The sequence below is a fragment of the Leptodactylus fuscus genome, chromosome 1, assembly GCF_031893055.1.
Source record: "Leptodactylus fuscus isolate aLepFus1 chromosome 1, aLepFus1.hap2, whole genome shotgun sequence".
Taxonomy (NCBI): domain Eukaryota; kingdom Metazoa; phylum Chordata; class Amphibia; order Anura; family Leptodactylidae; genus Leptodactylus; species Leptodactylus fuscus.
The window spans coordinates 25,714,673-25,737,990 of record NC_134265.1 but is presented as its reverse complement, the minus strand read 5'-3'; the positions used below and the strand labels follow the sequence as shown (position 1 = coordinate 25,737,990).

The 23,318-nt window shown below is 44.8% G+C and overlaps 1 protein-coding gene across 1 annotated transcript in view; it reads left to right on the top strand.

Annotated features, from left to right (window-relative positions):
- CCBE1 (collagen and calcium binding EGF domains 1) overlaps positions 1-23,318 on the top strand; it is a 281,966-nt gene that overhangs the window by 52,211 nt on the left and 206,437 nt on the right. The gene's annotated exons all lie outside the window — the stretch shown is intronic.

Sequence of the window (23,318 nt, the reverse complement as noted above, 5' to 3'; positions counted from 1 at the left end):
TACGAATCGAAAATACGCTTTATCTTTTTAATAGGGTGTGAGTCGTAGAGAACCAAGAAGAGGCCATTTACATTGTGTCTATATAGTTTTGCCTAAAATTTGCTGGAAAAAAATTGATACTTTGTATAATAACTTAAGAGAGAAAAATCCCCCCCTCCTATACTCACGCTGTGCTGAATCCATTTCATGTTGGCTCATAGAGGGATCGGATTACAGCGCTACATAGAAGTCTATAAAGAGGGAGGAGAGTGTGGAAGAAAGCAGCTGAGAGTAAGTTTTCTATCTTACCCCATGTGTTCTATTCACATAATAACAGGTCACTACTGCTGCATAATGACCATTATTGATGGCTGTCCGCATGTTGACGTGGCCCATGTGGCCACTGAGGCCCCATCACAGACCTCAACGGTGACCCCGGGTAAATAACGTCACCCACGAGTCCCAAAGAGGCCAGAAAAGGGCCCAGAGAATGTGCTGGACACCATGAGAAGGTGAGGGGTTTTTCAACAATCCCCTTTCAGTTTGTCCTATTAGGCTTAGATCACACGGGGGGGCGGTAGGGCGGGTTTTGACCCAAGAGTGACGCGGGGAGCCACATCAGTCTCAGGTCAGAACCCGCCTGCCACGACTGTTGAGGCTTCCGACAGTCGTGGCTTCCCCCTCCGGAGCAGGCTCAAATGAATGGGCCGACTCCGGAGGTTGCTGCCGCCAGACGGATGCCGCGGCTCAACAAGCCGTGGAAGCCGCCTGAAGAAAGGGCACCCCACTTCTTTTTTCCGTGAGCGGGAGCATGCCGCTCACGGAAAAAAGTAGCCTGGCGGTCTTCATAGACCACCATTGGATTACGTGAATTACGCACCATAATCCGTCCCCTTAAGGCCCACATGAACGACCTCTTAGAGTTCTATTGCTATGAATGGACACCCATTGATTCCATTATTGATTTTCCTGCTGGGGTCCCTGTCCCTGAAATAATCAGGAGAAGGTTCCACAAACCGTATAATGTCAGGGATTCATATGGATAAGGTTGAGATGCAATACCATAAACAACCACAGACAAAGAGGGCGCTATTTGTGGAAATTAGCAGCCACAACCTCTTACAACCCCTCCCCAGCTATTGATAGTGCCTGTGTCCAAACAACATACTGTCACATTGTATTTGGTTTACAAAATGATATCCGGTTACACGAAGTATATCTAAATTGCGCGGTTTAAAGTTCAGTCCCAATTAGAAATAAATGGAGGATAAGAGAATTGGCCGAAGCCTGAAATTTATTTTGTGTAAATGTCAATGTCCAGCGGAGCCATCTAAGTGTCATGAAACCTAATAACATAATGAGATAATGGAGGCGCAGTATTAATGTAAACCAGACCCGGTGCGGAGGAAAACACCATGAAAAAGCAAAGCCTTGAATGGAACGCTCAGCAGATCTCCCAGTACGTCTTGGCAGCCACAATAAATTGGGGGGTCAAATGTAGATCCCCACAATTACTGCTGGAGTCCCACACAAGCTGTACCAGACAATGGTGCAGATGTGAACAAAGCATTAGCAGACTGTTTGCCTCTTCTCTACATTAACTGACTTTCACTCTGAAAATTTCTGCTATACTTGTCTCTGGATTGCAAATGACATGACTCAGATTACACATAGAAGTCTAAGGAGAAGGGAGGGAACAGCATAGTGTATTATTTCTGTATGGTTGGGTGGTTTTATCTGTTGGGTAGTAAAAGGGGTATCCAGCTGGGACTTTAATTGTAGATGCACATGGGTCTAACTCCTGGGACCCCCACTGATCAGCTGATTTTCTGATCTGGCACAAGCTACAGCACTCAGTCACTGTCCTAGTAGAAATGAATGGGACAGGGGCCACACGGTGGCTCAGTGGTTAGCACTGCAGCCTTGCAGCGCTGGAGTCCTGGTGTTCAAATCCCGCCAAGGGCAAAAAACCATCTGCAAGGAGTTTGTATGTTCTCCCCGTGTTTGCGTGGATTTCCATCCCATATTCCAAAGACATACTGATAGGGAAAAATGTACATTGTGAGCTCTATGTGGGGCTCATAATCTACATTAAAAAAAAAAAAAAAAAAAAAAAAAAAGAAATGAATGGGACAGCAGCGGCAGTATTCACTATGGTACAGCAAGTGAGAACTGCAGCTGGTATTATTTACGCTTAGTATAGTAGTTGTACTTAGGCACTGTATAGTGGTATTATGTACTCTTAGGGCTCATTCACACTACGTAATCGCCAGCTTATTCTGAACGTAAAACACGTTCAGAATAAGCGGCGTATAAAGCAGTTCCCATTCATTTCTATGGGAGCCGGCATACGAGCGCTCCCCATAGAAATGAATGGGCTGCTTCTTTCACTACGAGCACTCCCATTGAAGTGAATGGGAAGCGCTGGGTGTATGGCTCAGCATGCAGCGTGATCTGGCACGTATACGGCGTGTGAGAGTTTGCGCACCGTAAACGCTTCCATTGATTTCAATGGGAGTTAGGATCGTATACGCTGCGTTATTTTGCGGCCGCTAAATCACGGGCGCAAAATAACGCGGCGTATACGATCTTAACTCCCATTGAAATCAATGGGAGCTTTTACGGCGCGCAAACTCTCACACGCCGTATACGTGCCAGATCACGCTGCACATTACTCCGTGTGAACGCACCCTTAGTGTAGAGGTTTTACGTATGCACTTTAAAGCGGTATTCTTTATGCTTAGTATAGTAGTTGTTATCAGACATTCCCCCTACGCCCAAACAGCAGCACAAGATGGGGTATTCCTGCCCCTGTGTACTGTTAGGACAGGTGGAACTTTTATTAAACTAACAAGTTGCCCTCCCATAAAGGCCCAGGAGACCTCCCCCTCCCTGTGTTTTTTTCTGTCCTGTTACCAGGACAGGTGGAGGGAGAGGTCTCCTCTCCCATCTGAATTGGGTGGGCCTCCGCTCCCCCTTGGGACTTACCTGGGGGTAGTGGGGGTCACCTTCTTAGGAAGTGCAGCTTCTGGTCCCGCGTCGTCGGCACCATTCTGCGCTCCGGCGCCGCTCCCAGCCGCCTAGGAACATAGTTTCCTTTGGGCGGAGGGGGGAACCTGCCGGCGCCTCTGTTGTTCTGGCCGCGGACACTGTGTGTGCGCCGCGGCCTTCCGGCTCTACCGCGCAGGCGCGGGAGCCGCTTTGCGCATGCGCGTGGGTCCCGTTTCGTGGCCCGTACCGCGCATGCGCGGCCCTCCGTCCGGCGCATGCGTACCAGTGAGCCGAGGCGCCGGACGGAGATTTTTTTAATTACAGGTAGGGGCTTGTGAGGGGAAAGGTTTTCCCCACCTAGGGAAGCCAGAAAGGCTTCCTCTTTTGGCTAGGATGGCCCAGTGTGCCCCCTGAGGTATTTAATTAGGCTGAGGTCGTTGGGGGCGTGGTCAAGGTTAGCCCCCCCCGCCCCGCCCCGCCCCGCCCCGCCCTGCCCTATTTAAAGCTGCTGGCCCAATTTAGTTTGCCTGTCAGCTCTTGCTAACAGGTTGCTACTGCTTGGGCAACCAGAATGCAGCTAAGCAAACCTTTGTGAAAGGATTTCTGAAAAGATTAAGGTGATGTATTCCCCCTAGTGGGGCCTCAGGGTAAAGCTCAAGTTAAGGTAAGAGATTAATTGATTATATATCTCTCCTTAGATGTCGTCTTCCTCCTCTGTACCTGAAAACCCTAAGAGGAAGGCTACCGCCAAGCGACGCCACCTAGCCTGCATTAAGTGCGAGGTGTCCCTTCCGGACGGCTATGCATACCAGTGCTGCCGTGGGTGCCGTGGGCCCCCGTCAGAGGACACGTCCGTCCGAGATGTTGTTGGCTGGGTGAGGGAGTTTGTGGAGGAGTCAATGAGGGAGATGAAAGTTTCTATCTCCCAATTATCAAAAAAACCTCGTTTGGAGTCATCCCCTCCTTCTCTCCCCCCTATGGAAACTCTACAGATCCTAGATGAGATCTCCTCTGAAGAGGACATCTTGGAACCAGTTAAACCGGTCTTTGCTGTAGAGAGGATGCCCAAATTGCTAAAAATTGTACGGGCCAAGGAAGTGGGAGAGCCTACTGAGGAGACTCCATCTACCTCCCTTAATTCTTTCCAGGCCAACTCGGAAATGGTTAAGAGGATGGAAGCGGAATGGAGGTTTCCGGAACGTCCATTTAACGCTTCCAGGCGTTTCAGGGCACTGTTTCCCCTAGCAGAAGCCCAGTCCAGCTCTTGGGGCCCTCCGCCTAAGGTAGATATAGCGGTCTCTAAACTATCTAAGCGCACCGTGGTACCAGCGGAGGATGGTTCGAACCTCCAGGATGTGATAGACCGCAGGGCGGAGGGGTCCCTTAGGCGCATCTATGCCTCCTCTGCAGCGCAGGCCTCAGTAGGCATTGCGGCCAGTGAGGTAGTCACCAGGCTACGGGCTGAAGTCTCAAACCTTGAGAGAGACATCGACTCAGGGGTCCACAGAGACGATCTGCTGACAGCCATGACAAGTATTACTCTAATGTCTGACTACCTCTCTGAGGCGGCTTTCTACCAGGTCAAGCTGGCAGCTAGGGCTATGGCGTTGTCAACTGCCGCGAGGCGTCCCCTCTGGCTCAAACCCTGGAGGGCAGACAATGCCTCAAAGTTTAATTTGTGCGCCTTACCATTTGAGCCGGGCAGATTATTCGGTAGTGAGCTCGACCGCATAATGGAGGGGCTGGCCGACTCGAAGGGCAAAAGCCTCCCCCAGTCTGCAGGGTCTAGGCAACGGTCCATTCGGGGCTATGCGGCCTCCAGAGGCACGTCAAGAGGCCAATTTCGGAGGCGCCCAGGCGGCCAATCAAGAGGCGGTCGAGGTTCCGCTCGTGGTGGTGAAAAGAGATCCACCTTCTGACTATCACCATCCCCTCGCCTGCAGAGCCGCAGTGGGGGGTCGCCTCTCTTTACATCTAGCCGCCTGGCATCAATACATCCAAGACCCATGGGTTCTCCAGCTAATACAGGATGGCTACAGAATAAGCTTTCTTTCCCCCCCTCCAGACAAATACAGGAGGACCCGCCCTCTTCAGGGCACCAAGCAGCTTCATCTTCAGAGATCCGTGTGGGAGTATGTGGACAAGGCTGCATTGGAACCAGTCCCTCTAGACGAGCAGTCTACTCGCCCGTGTTTTTGGTGCCAAAATCGACCGGAGGGTGGCGCATGATTATCGACCTAAGGTATGTAAATCAATTCATCCGCAAGGTCCGGTTCCGGATGGAGACCATAAGGTCGGTTCTCCCGTTTTTGCAGCCAGGAGACCTATTCGTCACCTTGGATCTGAGGGACGCATACCTCCACATTCCCATCTATGCTCCACACAGGAAGTATTTAAGAATTGCCATACATCTAAACGGAAGATTGCATCACTTCCAGTTTACGGCTCTCCCGTTCGGTATATCTTCGGCCCCCCACACCTTCACAAAGGTAGTGGCTCCGGTCGTAGCCGCCCTGCGCCTCCAGGGGATATTTATTGTCCCGTATTTAGACGACTGGCTATTAAAAGCCCAGTCAACGGAGGCTCTCGCCACACAGTTGGGTACCACAGTGGCATTCATAAGCAAGCTGGGCTGGCTAGTAAACTGGCAGAAGTCAGTAGTGGTTCCATCAACCCGGATTCAGTTCCTGGGCTTCAATTTGGATTCTCTCAGTATGACGATCTCCCTGCCCTCTCCTCGAAAGGAGAAGATTGGTCGAGCGGTCCACCACCTATCCCGAACCAGGAAGGTTACAATCAGGACAGCTATGAAGGTCCTAGGACTTATGTCCGCGGCCATCGAGGCAGTTCCCTGGGCACTGTGGCATATGCGCCCTTTACAGCTCGAGATCCTGAGAGAATGGAACCACAGTCCTTCTGGACTTCAGAAGCCTATCCAGTTATCCATCAGTACCCGTCGATCACTGGAATGGTGGTCCCAACTCAGAGACGGGAGGTCCACGGTCCAGACTTCCTGGACCCTGTTGACCACAGATGCCTCCCTCACAGGTTGGGCAGCGCATCTGGGGGAGACCCTGATAAGAGGAACCTGGAGCCAAGAGGAGAGGACTCGCTCCTCCAACTGGCGAGAGCTTACCGCAATATATCTGGCACTTCGGAAGCTGACTCCCCATGTGCAGGGGAAGGCGGTCAGAGTAAGAACAGACAATATAACGGCCGTGCAGTATGTCAACAAACAGGGAGGCACCAGGTCTCCCTCCCTGATGCGGGTGACCAACCAGATCTTTTCCTGGGCAGAAAGGAACTTATCCAGGTTGTCAGCGGTGCACATCAAGGGCCATCTCAATGTCCTGGCGGATCAGCTAAGCAGGGGCCTAGTAACAACAGCCGAGTGGTCTCTGAGCCAGGAAGTCTTCCAACAACTCACCAGGATGTGGGGTCTCCCCGAGGTGGATCTGATGGCCACGCAACACAACGCCAAGGTGGGAGTCTTTTGCTCCCTGTATCGGGACGGCAATCCCTTGGCGATCGATGCCCTGTCAATACCTTGGAGCTTCAAACTAGTATACGTTTTTCCTCCGATTCCGATGATTCCCAGGGTATTGGCAAAACTCAGGCAGGACCAGATGTCGGCCATTGTCATCATCATCATGCCCGAAAAGGGCATGGTTTACCCACCTCATGTTAATGAGTCGAGGGACATACTGGAGGCTTCCGCGTGTCCAAAACCTGGTAACTCTAAACAGTCAGCTCTGCCTGGATCTGGACAGGTTCAACCTCACTGCCTGGAGGTTGACCGCACCGTACGTGGAGACAGAGGATTGTCCCAGGCCGTCTTAAGGACATTGGCCCACTCTAGAGCGGATTCAACCAATCGCAGTTACCAGAGGATTGCTCAGGTATTTAAGGACTGGGGGGCCAGAAGGCAATGCGATACATCATCCATTGAGGCAGTCCTAGAATTCTTACAGGAAGGATTGGACAAGGGTTTGTCCCCAGCCACTCTAAGGGTGCATGTCTCGGCACTATCCGCTCTATTAGGGACCAGATTGTCGCAGAATCCTCTCATAAGGCAATTCCAAAGAGGGGCCTCTAGGCTCCGACCCCCGGTTCGGCCCCCGGCTCCCCAGTGGGACCTAGCTGCGGTCCTACAAGGGCTATGTGCCCCGCCATTTGAACCCCTGACAGAGGTAGAGTTCAAATACCTCTCATGGAAGGTAACCTTTCTGCTGGCAATCACATCGGCCAAGCGAGTAGGGGAGCTTCAGGCCCTGGCGGCCTCGGAACCATATACAACCTTCTTTCCGGACAGAGTCCAGCTCAGATTTATCCAAGGATTTCTGCCAAAGGTTCCCACGATGGAAAATATTAACCAAACAATAACCTTACCAACATTTTTCCCCTCTCCCTCCTCCGAATGGGAGGAGAGAATGCACAACCTGGACCTTGTGCGAACACTGCGGATTTATCTAGATCGGACACGCCCATTCCGCAGAGCAGATAACTTGCTCATTAATTTTTTGGGTCACAATAGGGGAAGTAAGGCATCTAAGACCACACTATCGAGGTGGATTAAAGAAGCTATTTCAGGGGCCCTGCAGGCACAAGGTCTGCCGGTCCCGGAATTTTTGCGGGCCCATGCTACTAGGGCAGTAGCCGCGTCTTGGGCAGAGAGACAATCTCTCTCGGTGGACCAAATCTGTGCGGCTGCATCTTGGTCCTCACATTTAACCTTTGCAAGGCACTACAGACTGGACTTGCACACCACCAAAGCAAAATCCTTTGGTTACTCTATCCTGTCTTCAGCTTGCCAGGATCGCCCTCCCTAGAAGGGGTATTACTCGTTAAATCCCCATCTTGTGCTGCTGTTTGGGCGTAGGGGGAATGGAAGATTATATAGATAATCTGTTTTCCCTTAGCCCAAACAGCAGCACAAAGCTCCCTCCCTTTGATTTATGTTGGTTATACACGGCTATATTCTGTATGATGCTTGGAGACTAACACAGGGAGGGGGAGGTCTCCTGGGCCTTTATGGAAGGGCAACTTGTTAGTTTAATAAAAGTTCCACCTGTCCTAACAGTACACAGGGGCAGGAATACCCCATCTTGTGCTGCTGTTTGGGCTAAGGGAAAACAGATTATCTATATAATCTTCCACTGTGTAATAGTATTATTTATGCTTAGCATAGTAGTTGTTATTAGACACTGTATAATAGTATTATTTATGCTTAGTTTAGTGGTGATACTTAAGCACTGTATAGAGGTATTATTTATGCTTAGTATAGTAGTTGTTATTAGACACTGTATAACGGTATTTTTTATTCTTAGTGTAGTGGTTTTACTTATGCACTTTAAAGTGGTATTATTTATGCTTAGTATAGTAGTTGTTATTAGATACTGTATAATAGTATTATTTGTTGCTTAGTTTAGTGGTTATACTTAAGCACTGTATAGTGGTATTATTTACGCTTAGTATAGTAGTTATTAGACACTGTATAATAGTATTATTTATGCTTAGTTAAGTGGTTTTACTTATGCACTTTAAAGTGGTATTATTTATGCTTAGTATAGTAGTTGTTATTAGATACTGTATAATAGTATTATTTGTTGCTTAGTTTAGTGGTTATACTTAAGCACTGTATAGTGGTATTATTTACGCTTAGTATAGTAGTTGTTATTAGACACTGTATAACAGTATTATTTATGCTTAGTTTAGTGGTTATACTTAAGCACTGTATAGTGGTATTATTTACACTTAGTATAGTAGTTGTTATTAGACACTGTATAACGGTATTTTTTATTCTTAGTGTAGTGGTTTACTTATGCACTTTAAAGCGGTATTATTTATGCTTAGCATAGTAGTTGTTATTAGACACTGTATAATAGTATTAATTATGCTTAGTTTAGTGGTTATACTTGAGCACTGTATAGTAGTATTATTTACGCTTAGTATAGTAGTTGCTATTAGACACTGTATAGTGGTATTATATAAGCATAGTATATGGTATATACTTGGGCACTATATAGTAGTATTATATTATTTACACATTGTACGGTCTATTTTCATTTTGTTAGGATTGTTATCGTGGACACTCTGCGGTACTATATCTCTGCAGTGGATGGCTGTTTCTACTGTATGTAAGCTTTTAACTGCAACTACATGAATTTATTTATTTATTTTTTTGTATTCCTTCCTCACTTTCACTTGGATTTCTCCGTAGACTCTGATTTGGGATTCTTGACCAGTTCCAATATTGTATCTTTTGTTTTTGTTTCTCCAGTCTTTGTGACGGGTTCCTGTTTCATCAGCCTCCTGACTTACTGCGACCGTGTCCTGATTTGTAGTAATTTTGGGGTAGTATAGGGGCTGAAGTCTAATTCTAGCATTATGAAGTCAGTTTGGCGGATAAGGTCCAATTTCTCCGTAATTATCGGTGATATCTAAGACTGTGGAAAAATTGTGTCCGATGAGGTTTCTCTATGATGACTGAACTGTAACTGCAGAATACTTTCAGGTGTACGCCAGATTGAACATGACTGAGAAAATTGGATTTCTGGCCGTAATTGTGTATGTGGATACATTTTCCATGGTGCGGGCATGAACTGGGAATATTATGGGATTATCGTCATTATCCGCTATTTTTATGGTGCTGAAATATTACTCAACTTCATTGAGAGAATTGACTTGTTCACGCCAGAGGAGCTTCCAATCTTATTTCCTAAACGTAAGCTCATAGACTTGGAAGAGTATCGGTTACCGAAGAAATTGGAATTGGAAACCTCAATTGCAAAGAACACCAAAATTTGGATTTGGGTTTATTCCGTGCTACCTGAGCCTGTGTTGTATATCCTTTATAGCCGAAGGGGGGGTGGGGAATTCTTATGCAGATTTATTGAATAAAATTTTAGAGCTTTACCGTCTGTATGAATGGGGTTTGCAGAAATCCATGTGACTTCTGCCAAAACAACCCCAGTTGTTAAAAAAAGAGCAGGTTTGGTCCCTGAAGGACCTTGAAAGTCTTGGCATTAGATGAACGGGGCACTGATGTAAGGATGCACCATGTTGTGATTTACTGTGAAATTTACAGAAAAATGGAGGGTTCATTGGTTGGTGCCCTGCTAGTACTGGCTGCCCCCTGGTGGTCACTGCCGATCTTGGTGGGCTCTAGTAGCCCCATGATTAACTAGTCATTAAAGGTTGATTCATTTTAGCATCAGTTCTCGCTTCTCAGTTCGCTAGTCCAGTGGCATCAGCCATCATATTGTAATAAGAGGTGGCTTGTGCAACTTGCTCATGGTGAGCTAATTTTCACCACCATAGTTGAGTCTTGGGTACCATAAAAATACCCAATTCTTTGCACTTATTGGGGATTTATGAACTGGGACTCCCATACTGGAAAGGATGAAAGGTCTTCCAGTAACTTCCAGAGTACTTTGGGCTCTAGCTCTGAGCTTTTAGGATCTCCAAATTAATATTGAAGGGTTGGAGGTACATTTTAGATGGGTCGGTCTTACTGACAGATGTCCTTTATGGGATAATCCCATTTTAGGCATACCCATAGAAGTCCCGACCATGACAATCTCCAAATATTTCAATGTGTTTTAGGTATATAAAAGGGTAAGTTTAGAACAATGAGATAAGAGGAACAAACCAGTTACTTTATGGGGTTGAAGCTAGGTACGACACCATTTAATGGCTTGTCAGGAGGTGTTCCTCCTTAATTTGCTTGACTGTGGCTGTGGTCCCCACTGGAACGTTGCTTTCACTCCAGGGAATTTTACCACGGTATGAGAATGAAGTCAGAGACCTGATGGGTGCTGTATAGAGTGGTCCATCCAATGTTGGGTAACGTATGGGTAACTAATTTGTACTACCTCTTCTGAAACTAGAAGGTGGCTCTTTATCAAGTTCATGTTCATCAAACCTGAGGAACCTGATCCGGAAATTGATAAGGAGCCTCGTTCTAGACCCAAAACATGTAGTACAAATACAGTTACGCTTAAGACTTCAATGGAGAGGACTGAATGTAAGTGTGGCCACCTCAGAACTGGATGTGGTGACCAGAGATCGGAGAACTGTAGCCAGTCCACCATTTTGATGAAGCAGCAAATCTGAGTATGTGGCAGCCATACAGATCTGATTTTTTTCCCCTCTCATAAATTATAGCCAGTGCCTGTACATCTTTTGCATTTGCACATTCTTTCAGTAGACATGGTATCCATTGTGTAGTAATTGATTGTCGTTAATGTTGAAGACCTCATACCACACACAGACCTACTTAGCCTCCATTGACCTCTACACTAGTGAATCCTAAATGCACCATTACCAAATGACTTCTCCTTTAATGCAGCTCCCTGACACAGTGTAGAGGTCACATCATCTTATCTTCCACCATTCCATATACAGTATCCAAATTTTTGAAGATCCCCATACCACCGTACCAAATTCTTCATGTCCTAAATCAACCAGCTTGCTTTCAGTCCAGACCAAATTCATTTCCCCAGCTCTTCTACATTTAAAATACTAACTTTGATTTACAAAGACCTCTGTGATGCTGACAAGTCATCCATCAATGGAGCCTACTCCCTTAAACGCCTTTTTTTGCACTCTGGTCATAACCTGTTTCTCTCCCCCTCTTGTATAACCTTTTCTTACTCCATCAACAATGTGTCTGGAATTCCTGATCATGCCAGACCCGACTCTGGAAACAAAGCTTGTAACTAAACAGATCTTGTAGGACACTTTCTGATAGCAAGAACCTCATTAAAGAAAACTTAAGAAGATGACCTGGGAAATAGAAGTCTCGATAGATGGCTTTAAGGACTCCATCACACATAGGAAGTCACCAATATTATAAATGGGACATGTTGGGGCTCCTGTCCTGCACTGGGCTCAGGATCTTTACTAACACCGCTGAGCCAAACGCAATATGGTCTTAGAACAATGGTTCAGTGCTATATAGATGGTCACCATTTCGTGTTTGGACAACGTGGTTATATATCCACCCTCGATGGACTTCACCGATCCTAAGAATGAACAAGGATCAGTTTGTGTTGTCAGTGGAAATTGACTTAACAAAATTCCATAATGTATAGGAGACCACGTTCCATGAATGGTGGAATGAACAAGTCTTCAGAATTGGCTTGGGCCCAAAAAAAGGTTACCACCATTCCTTACACTTTTTGGACTGATTAAAGTCGTTAAACATTACCTTTAAGATTTGGTGCAAATCAAGAAGTGGACAATTTCATCACAGCCATCCTTTGAGCTCTTGGTTTCTAAAATCAATTATTGTCATACTTACGAGTGTTCTATTGGACAAGAGATGGAGATGACCTTTCCATATAGATACTGATGATGATACCATATTATTATAGATTGCCATATCCTTAAGATAGTTCATTTATTTTCTTTGGCCAACAACTTTTCGTCCGCACCTTCCCATACACATGTTCTCTTGGTTTGGTGTGTGTTCTCAGTAGGTAGAGGAGAGTAAGCTGCTGTCAGAGGCTTGGACGGGTTAACAAAAACAGACTGCGCCAAGTAAAATTCAAGATGCTTTGCCCTTCTTCTTCCAAAACTTACAATTGGAGCAAAGTCGGGACAATTTCTACACATTAGATGGTTGTCCAGTCTCACAGAATGTTCGACTGTGTATACCAACCTTCTCAATATACACTCTTGCCTTAGATACAATGATCCCAGATCCGAAACATTGCTGTAAGTAACTTTTTGCATTTTCTTAAGACATCTGTTCAAAATAAAAAAAAATCAGGAGATCCTCCTTGAATTCCTTTGCTCTTTCCAAGGATCTCATACTGTAGTTTTTACGATAGTTCAATGACCAGTGATGGTCAGAACCAGGGGTGAAACAAGTCTTTGTGCCGCCTAAGATGGACGTCAGAAAGCCGAGGAACCGAGGGGGAGGAGCCGAGTGGAGGGGGCAGAGTCGAGCGTAGGGGGCGGATTGGAGCGGGGGGCGTAGCGGGCGGCGTAAGCAGTTAGAGAGCAGGCAGGGAGAGGACCTGCTCTCTGCTAAGCGTGAGGGGCGGCCACTGGAGCAGCGCTGTGTACACAGGGCCACCCCAATCCACCGCTCGGTGACGGACAACTTGTCCTGGACTGGCTTAGGAGAGCAAAAATGCTGCCGCCCCCCCCGGAGCCCTGGCATAGCGCCGCCTGAAGCGGTCGCTTCAGGTCGCCTCATGGGAGGTGCGGCGCTGGTCAGAACCTGCAAAGACTCCGCCATAGCCTGACTCCAACACCTGCTTTGTAAATGGTCAAACAGAATCTGCCAAAAAATTGCAAAAAAATAGTTTATAAAAATAAATTTATAATACATAATAAATTGTACAATATAATTCTATAATATAATAATCAATAATGAATTATTTTGGAGTCGGCAAAACTGGTCTTGACTCTGATTCCGACTCCACAACCCTGCTGAGAAGGTATAAGAGAATTTTTGGCTCCTGGTCCTCGAGAGCTCTAATTTTTGCCATATTGGTTGTCATAAACCTAAGTAAACGTGAATAGAAATTCCAACCACTTGACAGGTTTTGATATTACGTTGGATTTTTTTAAAATTTTTTATTCTAGAGGTAATTTTATTTTATAGGCAAACTAGAGGGTTGACTCGGCCTCTACGTGCCGGCGGCTTTCTATGGCTCCATTTTTCTAATACTGGGAGTTTTCTTCCGTGCTAATGTCCAGGTGAGTAATAGACATTTAAGTGAAATAATATGGCAGAAGGCTTAAAGTTAATAATCCATACAATCCAGCCAATGAATTGTCAGTAATATACGGAGGAAGAAAGATCAGACAAGGGGTCTGGAACTCATCAGGATGGGTGTAAATTGTAGAGAGTGCAGCCATATTATGATTGAATCTTTGCAGGAACTCAACGGCCGACATCTGGAAATCATCTCTGTCCCAGTGGTATTCATGTGCATTATCTTTATAAGATCCTGATCCTACATGTGATCTTTCTTACTATAAAGGGATCTCAGGTCTTTGGGATGGAGAGAAGCCACCGGCATAGTCCTGTGGAAGGTGCACTAAGAACGTTTCACCGGATCAGATATGTTGTGTCTTCTGCAGTCTTCTGCCAAAGATGGTGGCATGGTACCTAGGGTAGATTTATGCATTGTTTAGGATAATCCATAGACCATTTGTCAAAGATGGTATTGGCTCTGCAGCCGAAAATGGTGGCATATTACATGGGGTGTAGGTATGCATGGCATAAGCCAACCCATAGACCATATGTCAAAGATGGTATTGGCTCAGCAAACACAAATGCAGGAGTGAATATGATAACATATAATTACGGTACCAACCACTAGACAGATGTTGCCATACGTTCCATCCCCTTTACCTAGTAATGGCATAGCTATCTATGGGTCCTTCTGTAATACCCAAACCAGCCTTGACAGTGCTGCAATGGAGCAGGTAGCTAGGAATTTCTGTAATTCATCTAGACATGAATGAGCGGGTGGCACACAATCGCTGAAACCTCTCCATGGAAATATATGGAAAATATTTGTTTGTGGAACAGATTTCAGCTCTTTTCTGTAAAACTCTTGCAGAATGTGCAATTACAGAACATATTGGATGTATCAGCTCTGCTTGTTACGGGCGTTTGATATGAAAGTATCCCATCTGACCCCATTATACATCCTGCACTGTATTATGGGGGAATATAGAAACAGAGCTTGGTGGACAATCGCAGGAACACATATGTATTAGGCTACCATGTACCAGTCCACCATAGAAAAACCATTAACTTTTTGTGTATTGTAAATAACTTTCCTTGACGTTCTCTGTGGAGAGTTTACAGTTACAATAGTTGAATGCTGGGACTTCCTGCTGTGCTAGAGGAAGAGAGAGCTGCTCCATTCATATATAGAGAGGACATCAGTAGTAAATACATGGCACTTAACTTAGTTTCCATCCTGGGGTGGAGTTCAAATTGTTAGTAACATTTTTGGGGATCCTCAAATTGCAGGCAAAGCAAAAAAATTTTTAGGGTGGTCATGCCGTCCTTAAAGCAAACCAAAAGAACCTTTTGGCGATATGGAAGTACAGTGTGACGGAGTCACAGCAGTGTCCCCTATACCCCAGAGTGTCCCCCCCCCCCCATTAATGCTTCCTTTATATAAAGTTTGGCCCCTTATATTAATATTTTCATTATGTCCTCCTTTATATTAATGTTCCCCTGCCAATGTCCTCTGATACCCCCATATAATTCCCCCAGTGTCTCCTCATGCCTCCTCTAATGTCTCCTCATGACCATTTATTATTATATCCCCTATGTCCTCTGATGCCCCTCAATGTCCCATGGTGCCCCTTCCATTATTATTCCCCCAGTGTCCTCTGACATCCTTACACTGACCCCTGATGTCTCTAATGAACAAAAAACTTAAAAATTATGCTCACCTACTTCCAATCCCCAACACACGCAACCATTTCGTCGAGGACAAAGAATCACTGTGACCCTCCTGGTACAGGGGGTAAAATGCAGTGATGTCATTGCCCCACCTGGCCCAGGACACAGATGTCTTGCCCCTGTTCCCAGCACAAGTCCAGGAGTCCCAGGGCAGAAAGCCTATGGTTTCCTGCTCTACCTATGGTTTCCTGCTCTACCTGGGTTCCCGGGCCAAGTCAGGGCGCTGTATCTCAATGGTTCCGTGCAGGATTTTTAACAACCAGGTTGACTTCCACATTGTTTTCATCCATAAAACCAAAAGATCTGTGTTTTCTGCTCTAGAGTATTTATTTTATTGTAGACATGACCCTAAAAGTGGCCTCTTCTATCTATAGAGCAATGTGCAAAAACAGCAAATCCTTTTCCACTTATTCCCTGGCAGTCCCAGATGTTTTTGTTAATTTTTGTTCTTTTTTTTTTTTGGTCGATATTTACTGCAACTCCTCAATAGACCCCCCTTCCTTCCCTACTACCATCCTCTGAACTTGCCCTGTAACGTTTGGCTGATGAACGCTCTTTTTGATTCTGTTATTCATGCACCGGCCAAAGAAACGTCACTTTATCTGGGATTTAGCACAGCTTTTACTAAATAGACTTCGGAATGAAATCATCCCCGAGACCCGTGAACTCTGCAGTTTGCAGAGCTTGCATCCAATTAGTATTTATGACAGCACTTGGGTTCTGTGTACACCACGCTGATTTAAGTGACTCCATTTACATAAGTAGTTCTCATACCGGTGTCTCCTGCAGTTTCCTAGGACAAAAGTGCGTTTCAGAGCAGCACATTCCAGTCTGATAGATATGAGAGCTCTAAATCACGATGGGGGCGTAGTCATGACCCCCCAACTATCAGGAATTAGACACATGGAAAATGGGTATTTACCCAGTCGTTCCCCACCAAGATCAGTTTATCTTTGGGAATGGATGTGGATAGTCCCTTTAACCTATTAACGAGATCCCCTGCTTAATGGGAACTTCTCAGGGCTATCTGAGAGGAACCAAGTCATCCACCGGTCCTTACTTGGTACGTAAGGACCGGTTTAGTGCTCAAAATAGACCTATGCAAATTCTGTCTGTGGACGGGATTAAAAAAGAAGACCCTATATATCTACCTGACTTCTGTTTTCTTGGCGCCATGAGTCTCATCGGCATTTGCAGATGGAGGTTCCTTGGGCCCAACAGATAAGATGGGTTTTCCTACAAGCCTTAAGAAATACATCATAGTACCCTTCAAAGTTCGGTACCTATGAAAATCAATGCTACAGCTCCTAGTTCCTCCAAAGCTGGAGATGTACACCTTGACTTCAGCGCGCATGCGCAAGAGCTACACAGTGCAGATGAGGTCTACTTCTCCACCTGCACAGGTGCCAGGACTATCAGAAATGAGTTCAATTAGAGTTATTGGACTCATATCAAGGTCATCACAATGCCCCATTTGTGTCAGCCATACACCCATTTCGGATGTGGCTGGTAGTGTTGAGCGTTCGGGCTTAGAAAAGATTGGAATCCGATCGGCGATCGAGCAAATTTCACGATTGGGATTGGCTGGAAAATGATTGGAAATTGGATTTTGAAATTTTAAGATCGGCTCAACCCTAAGGGTGCATTCACACTGAGTAAACGCTAGCTTATTCTGAACGTAAAACACGTTCAGAATAAGCGGCGTCTAAAGCAGCTCCATTCATTTCTATGGGAGCGGGGATACGAGCGCTCCCCATAGAAATGAATGGGCTGCTTCTTTCACTCCGTGCAGTCCCATTGAAGTGAATGGGGAGTGCCGGCGTATACGGCAAGCTCTGCTCATGCCGGAGCGTACACGCCGGCACTCCCCATTCACTTCAATGGGACTGCATGGAGTGAAAGAAGCAGCCCATTCATTTCTATGGGGAGCGCTCGTATCCCCGCTCCCATAGAAATGAATGGAGCTGCTTTAGACGCCGCTTATTCTGAACGTGTTTTACGTTCAGAATAAGCTAGCGTTTACTCAGTGTGAATGCACCCTTAAAGTGACTTTCCCATAGAGAAGCATTGACTAGGGTTGAGCGATTGGGATCGGAAAAGATTGGATTCCGATCGGTGATCGAGCAAATTTCACGATCGGGATTGGCTGGAAAATGATCGGAAATTGAATTTTGAAATTTTAAGATTGGCTCAACCCTAAAAGTGACTTTTCCCATAGAGAAGCATTGACTAGGGTCGAGCGATCGGAATAGATTGGATTACGATTGGCGATCGAGCAAATTTCACTGTTGGGATTGGCTGGAGAATGATTGGAAATCGGATTTTAAAATTGATCCTGAAATCTCAAGATCGGCTCAACCCTAGTGGCTGGCACATAAAGTCCCCAAGTCATATATAAGGAGACTCCAAGTTTGTCCCATGCGAGAGCATTCCACCGGGTCAGGGAGATTTGCCTAGGGGAGTCTCGGAGGTCACTTTTTTTTTTAGGGATCTTCCAGGAGAAAGTTAGGCCATGGACAGAGTTAGGAGTAGGATATTTGAGACACTAAACCCCCATTCCATAAGACCCTATAGGTAGCGTAATGCCCCAAATACTACTGAAAAGTTCCCTTTAAATTGAATCTGGCCTAGATTTCTGCTGTCCGTCACAGCTTGGTGGGCACCAATGTCAACACGGAAATGAGTGTTGAAGACTTAGGGAAAGTCTATATTTAGTAATTTCTGTATTGGCGCCATCAGCGTGTCATAGGGATTAATTGGAATCCATGTTTTTTGGGGCTCGCTATTGTTTACCTCCAATGTATCCAGTTGTCTGCTTCATCTTCCAGCTGCTTAGACATAAACACGCTCCGACAGGAGATCTGAACACACGTGTTTACAGATAGCCATCCATACTGTATGTAAGATCTTGTGCCAGTTGGCATCTAGAACCACCATGTTATAACCATGTGTCTGCGGTTTGGAGGCTCCGTCTTAAGCTAATAAGTCAGCAAACTACATTATCTGAAGAAAACGGGCAAAGATAGAGCAAGTCTATCTCCATGTATGGACTGGGTTTCCCCTTTAATGTCACTGGCAATAAGATGTCTTCTTCTTTAGTTGCACAATAAGACGTATAGAAAATCTTATCTGCTACGTCTTGTACAGGAATCTACTCGGCCAAGACAGAAATAGTTCCGTGACTCGATGTCAGAGGTATTTGATTCTACAGGTTTCGCAACGTTGAACGATAACACTTTCTGTGCTCGAGATTGTCAAGGACCCGACATATGAAGTCCATCGTGATATCCTAAGGAATGTGCTGTTACTTCGTATCTTACAAGGAAATCGTACAGTGAAAGTAAATATTCTCGGCGTCATCCCGAAAATAGCTGACCGCTACAAAACTTGTGTGTGATTTTTTTTTTTAAAGATATATCTTTAAAGGGATTCTATCATTCGGAAAATGGATTTTGACTAGGGTTGAGCCGATCTTGAGATTTCAGGATCGTTTTTAAAATCCGATTTCCGATCATTTTCCATCCGAACCCGATCCTAATGCAAGTCAATGGGATTTTTTTAATGATCGAAGATCGGATTTTAAAAACGATCCTATTCACTACACAGCATGGAGTCCAAAACTTGAACTCTTTAATTTTTAGACTCCACGCTGTAAAAAATCCTGTGGCTAATTAGTCCCCCTTGGTGTCCACTTACCTGCACAGATCGCTGCCGCTCCCCATTGTTCTCGTTCCTCTTCTCTCTCATTGACATGAATTCAGAGCGCCCTGCGCGCCTCCACCTCCCTAGGCTAGTGTTAGAGATCCTGGGAGTAGGCGGGGCTTGTTGTGGTTTAGGAGAGTGTGGGCGGCTACAGGGCGGGGAGTCGTGAGGGCATCATTCACATCTCCCCTCCCAGTACTTGCCCACACTCTTCTAAGCCACAAGCACCACCTTCTTCCTAGGTCTGTAATACTAACCTGGGAGCTAAGGGCGCGCACGGCGCTCTGAAGGCCTGTAAATGAGAGGCAAGAGGAGCGAGAAGAACGGAGAATGACAGAGGCAGCGGATCTGTGCAGGTAAGTGGACTATTCTGTTTCTAGTGGACTATATTATTCTGTTTCCTCCCTGCTGTGCCGTATGCTGGACTCTGCTACATCTGCATTACTGTACATTGACTTGTCTATCTACTCTTCTGCTTCATCCCTGCTTTACCGTATACTCAGCTCTGCTACATCTACATCCTCTGGTTTATCCTTGATGTATTCCCAGTCTTTCAAGTCATGGGCGTTGACGTCATCTGCCCTAGGCCACCACTGAGGCCTGCTATTGGGTCTCTGTTGTCCTTTTGGGACGTCAGTGTTCATCATGGTGGAATGCCAGATGATACGGCGGTGGAGCCCAGGAAAGGGGAAAGTTTTTTTAGTTTTTCACACCCTCCTTTCCCTCCAATTATTATACTCTGGAGCCTGAAGAGACCCCAGAGTATAAAAATCAACTTTGCTGGATTTGTTCTAGATGAACCCCTAAATTTTGGATGAAACTGAACTGAAATATTTAGAACATTTGTAAACAAAACTTGTTCAATACGAACCTATTTGCTGTATTTTTTGTAATGGGTCAAGCTATAGTTTTCACGGATACCATTTTACGCATAGGGAGGCAGCATTATCATCTGTTTCCTATATTCCTGAAGGTGTGTCAGTCTACACTGTCATTATGGAATTCTATTCACGAACGACAGACATGAACTTGAGCGTTTTATGAACTGGAGAATTTTGCCTAATATGAACCCTAGAAAGCTTCACCGATCAATGTGTGAAATCCCAAGGAGGGGAGAGGAGATTACAGGAACAGAGCGGTAGTGGCAAGGAGTGATAGTAAATTACTGAGCAGAGAAGTCTATTGCTCTTATCATGAGCCATGTCCTCCTGCTGTCAGTACAGACAGGGGCGTCTGCTGCCAACTGGACCGCAAATTCTTTGGCACCCATCTCATACCAAAAAAAAAGCACAAATAAGATGATTTATGTGCCGCAAGCTCTCTTTCCAGATAGGCAGATGATGGCCTGCTGGTGTGAGCACGGCCCTGCCGATCTGAAGCTTCTCAAATCAGTGACAGCTGTGCTGATGCTGCGGAATAGACTGCGCTACGGTAGCAAAATCAGACATTCGGGTAGCCATGGGCTACTATATGAGGGCAATTTTTGGGGGATAAGCCCCCACTTTTTTTGTCCCACTCCCAAAAAATACGGTATTAACAGAGCTGACTGATACGACTATAATACATTTATTATATTGCAGTATGTCAGATAGCGTCTGGCAGCTGTGTCTTGGCACAAACTTTTTGTCCAATGTACCGCCATATCAGGTGCGTTCTCATATAAAGAACTGTAGTGCCATATAAAGTGCCTGCACGCAGGGCTCCCGTGAACAGGACTTTCCTTCTGTATAAAGTACCTGCTTACTGTGCCCATCTATCAAATGTCAGCCGGCAGGGCCACCATATGTCATCATATAATGTGCCCCCATATACAGTGTGTGCGAGTAATACTACCATATGCAGCACCTGTCAGCTATGTCATCATATAATGTGCCCCCATATACAGTGTCTGCTATCAATACTACCACATTGGTACCTATCTAGTTAATACTTGTATACTGTATAGAGGTATGATTTGTATGTTTATTGGAGGTATTATTTGTATACTCTTCGGAGGTAGTATTTTTATGCTGTATGGTAGTATTATTTATATACTGTATGAAGGTGCTATTCATTTAACATATGATCATATTATTTTTTATACTATATGGAGGTATTATTTGTATACTGTTTGGTGGCACTATTTGTAGAGTGTGTGGGGGTATTATTTATATACTATGTGGAGGTATTTGCATACTGTATGGAGGTATTATTTGCATACTATATAGAGGTATTATTTGTATACTATATGGAGGCTCTATTTGTGTACTGTATGGTGGTATTTGTATACTGTATGGAGGTATTATTTGTAAACTATATGGTGGTATTATTTGTCAACTGTATGGAAGGGTTTTTTTTTTCATTTTTCAAGTATGTTTTTGGAGTATGGAGGAAATCACACGGAGAACATACAAACTCCTTGCAGATGTTTTGTCCTTGGCAGGATTTGAACCCGGGTCTCTAGCACTGCAAGGCCACTGAGCCACCGTGTTGCCCCTATGGAGGTGATATGGTAGTATTATTTGCCTACAGTATGGAGGTATTATTTGCATACTATGTGTGTACTTTATTGTGGTATTTGCATGCTATAATGAGGTTTTGTTTGTATACTCTATGGAGGTACTCTTTGTGTACTGTATGGTGGTATTTGTATACTATATAGCAGTATTATTTGTATACCACATAATAGTATTATTTGAATACTGTATGGCGGTATTATTTGTATACTACATTGTAGTATTATTTGACTACTGTATGGCGGTATTATTTGTATACTACATTCTAGTATTATTTGACTACTGTATGGCTGTATTATTTATATACTACATAGTAGTATTATTTGACTACTGTATGGCGGTACTATTTATATACTACGTAATAGTATTATTTGACTACAATATGGCGGTATTATTTATATACTACATAGTAGTATTATTTGACTACTGTATGGCTTTATTATTTATATACTACATAGTAGCATTATTTGATTACTGTATGGCGGTACTATTTATATACTACATAATAGTATTACTTGACTACTGTATGGCTGTATTATTTATATACTACATAGTAGCATTATTTGACTACTGTATGGTGGTACTATTTATACACTACATAATAGTATTATTTGACTACAATATGGCGGTATTATTTATATACTACATAGTAGTATTATTTGACTACTGTATGGCTGTATTATTTATATACTACATAGTAGCATTATTTGATTACTGTATGGCGGTATTATTTATATACTACATAATAGTATTATTTGACTACTGTATGGCGGTATTATTTGTATACTACATAGTAGTATTAGTTGACTACTTTATTGCGGTATTATTTAGGAATTGTATGACTATATTACAAGAAAAAGTGATAAAATGCTGACCAGGGGGTGGCCTTATTTTGCTAGTTGCCCAGAGCTCCATGTTCTATAAAACCAGCCATGGATATCTCCGCCGCTAGATCTCACTTCATGTTCCTCCTAATCTGCACAATCTGTGTTTTCGCCTCGTAAAGGGCTTCCTCTACGATACAAGGTGCTAAGTGGTGGGGGAGAAGGCGACATTTAGTCACCCCAGCGCTCTTCTGAGCCAGACTCTAGTGGTAGTCAGGAATCAGGAGCAGAAATCCAGAAGTAGCCACAAATGGGATCGATTTCACCAGGGAGCCGGCCGGGATGAGGGGTCAAACACCTCCAGAGGTTACGGTCACAGACTAAAATAAATGTTAGTTGTTTGGTCTTTAAACACTTCCAGACACTTGGGATCCTTAACCTCATAGAAATTCCAGTGTCTAAAGTGAGTTGTGAACCTTGAACTGCTGTCACGGACCCGCTGGTTAATACTATGGAATGTGGCAAATGATCTAATAATCAATAACAGTTATATCTGATTCTAGGAAAGCTGGGTGACTACCAATATGGCCGCCATTACACAACTAGCTCCTGACTGTAGCTAATATGACGTGCTCCATCAGCCTGAATGCTCTGTATAACTACAAAGATTTGGGAAATGTAGGCAACATCGTGGCTCAGTGGTTAGCACTGTAGCGCTGGAGCCCTGGGTTCAAATCCTGCTAAGAACAACATCTGTAAGGAGTTTGTGTGTTCTCCCTGTGTTTGTGTGGGTTTCCTCTCACACTCCAAAGACATACTGATAGGGGGTGGGAAAGATTTGGGAAATGTGGGAGACACCTAGTGTTGGGCTAATGTATTTGT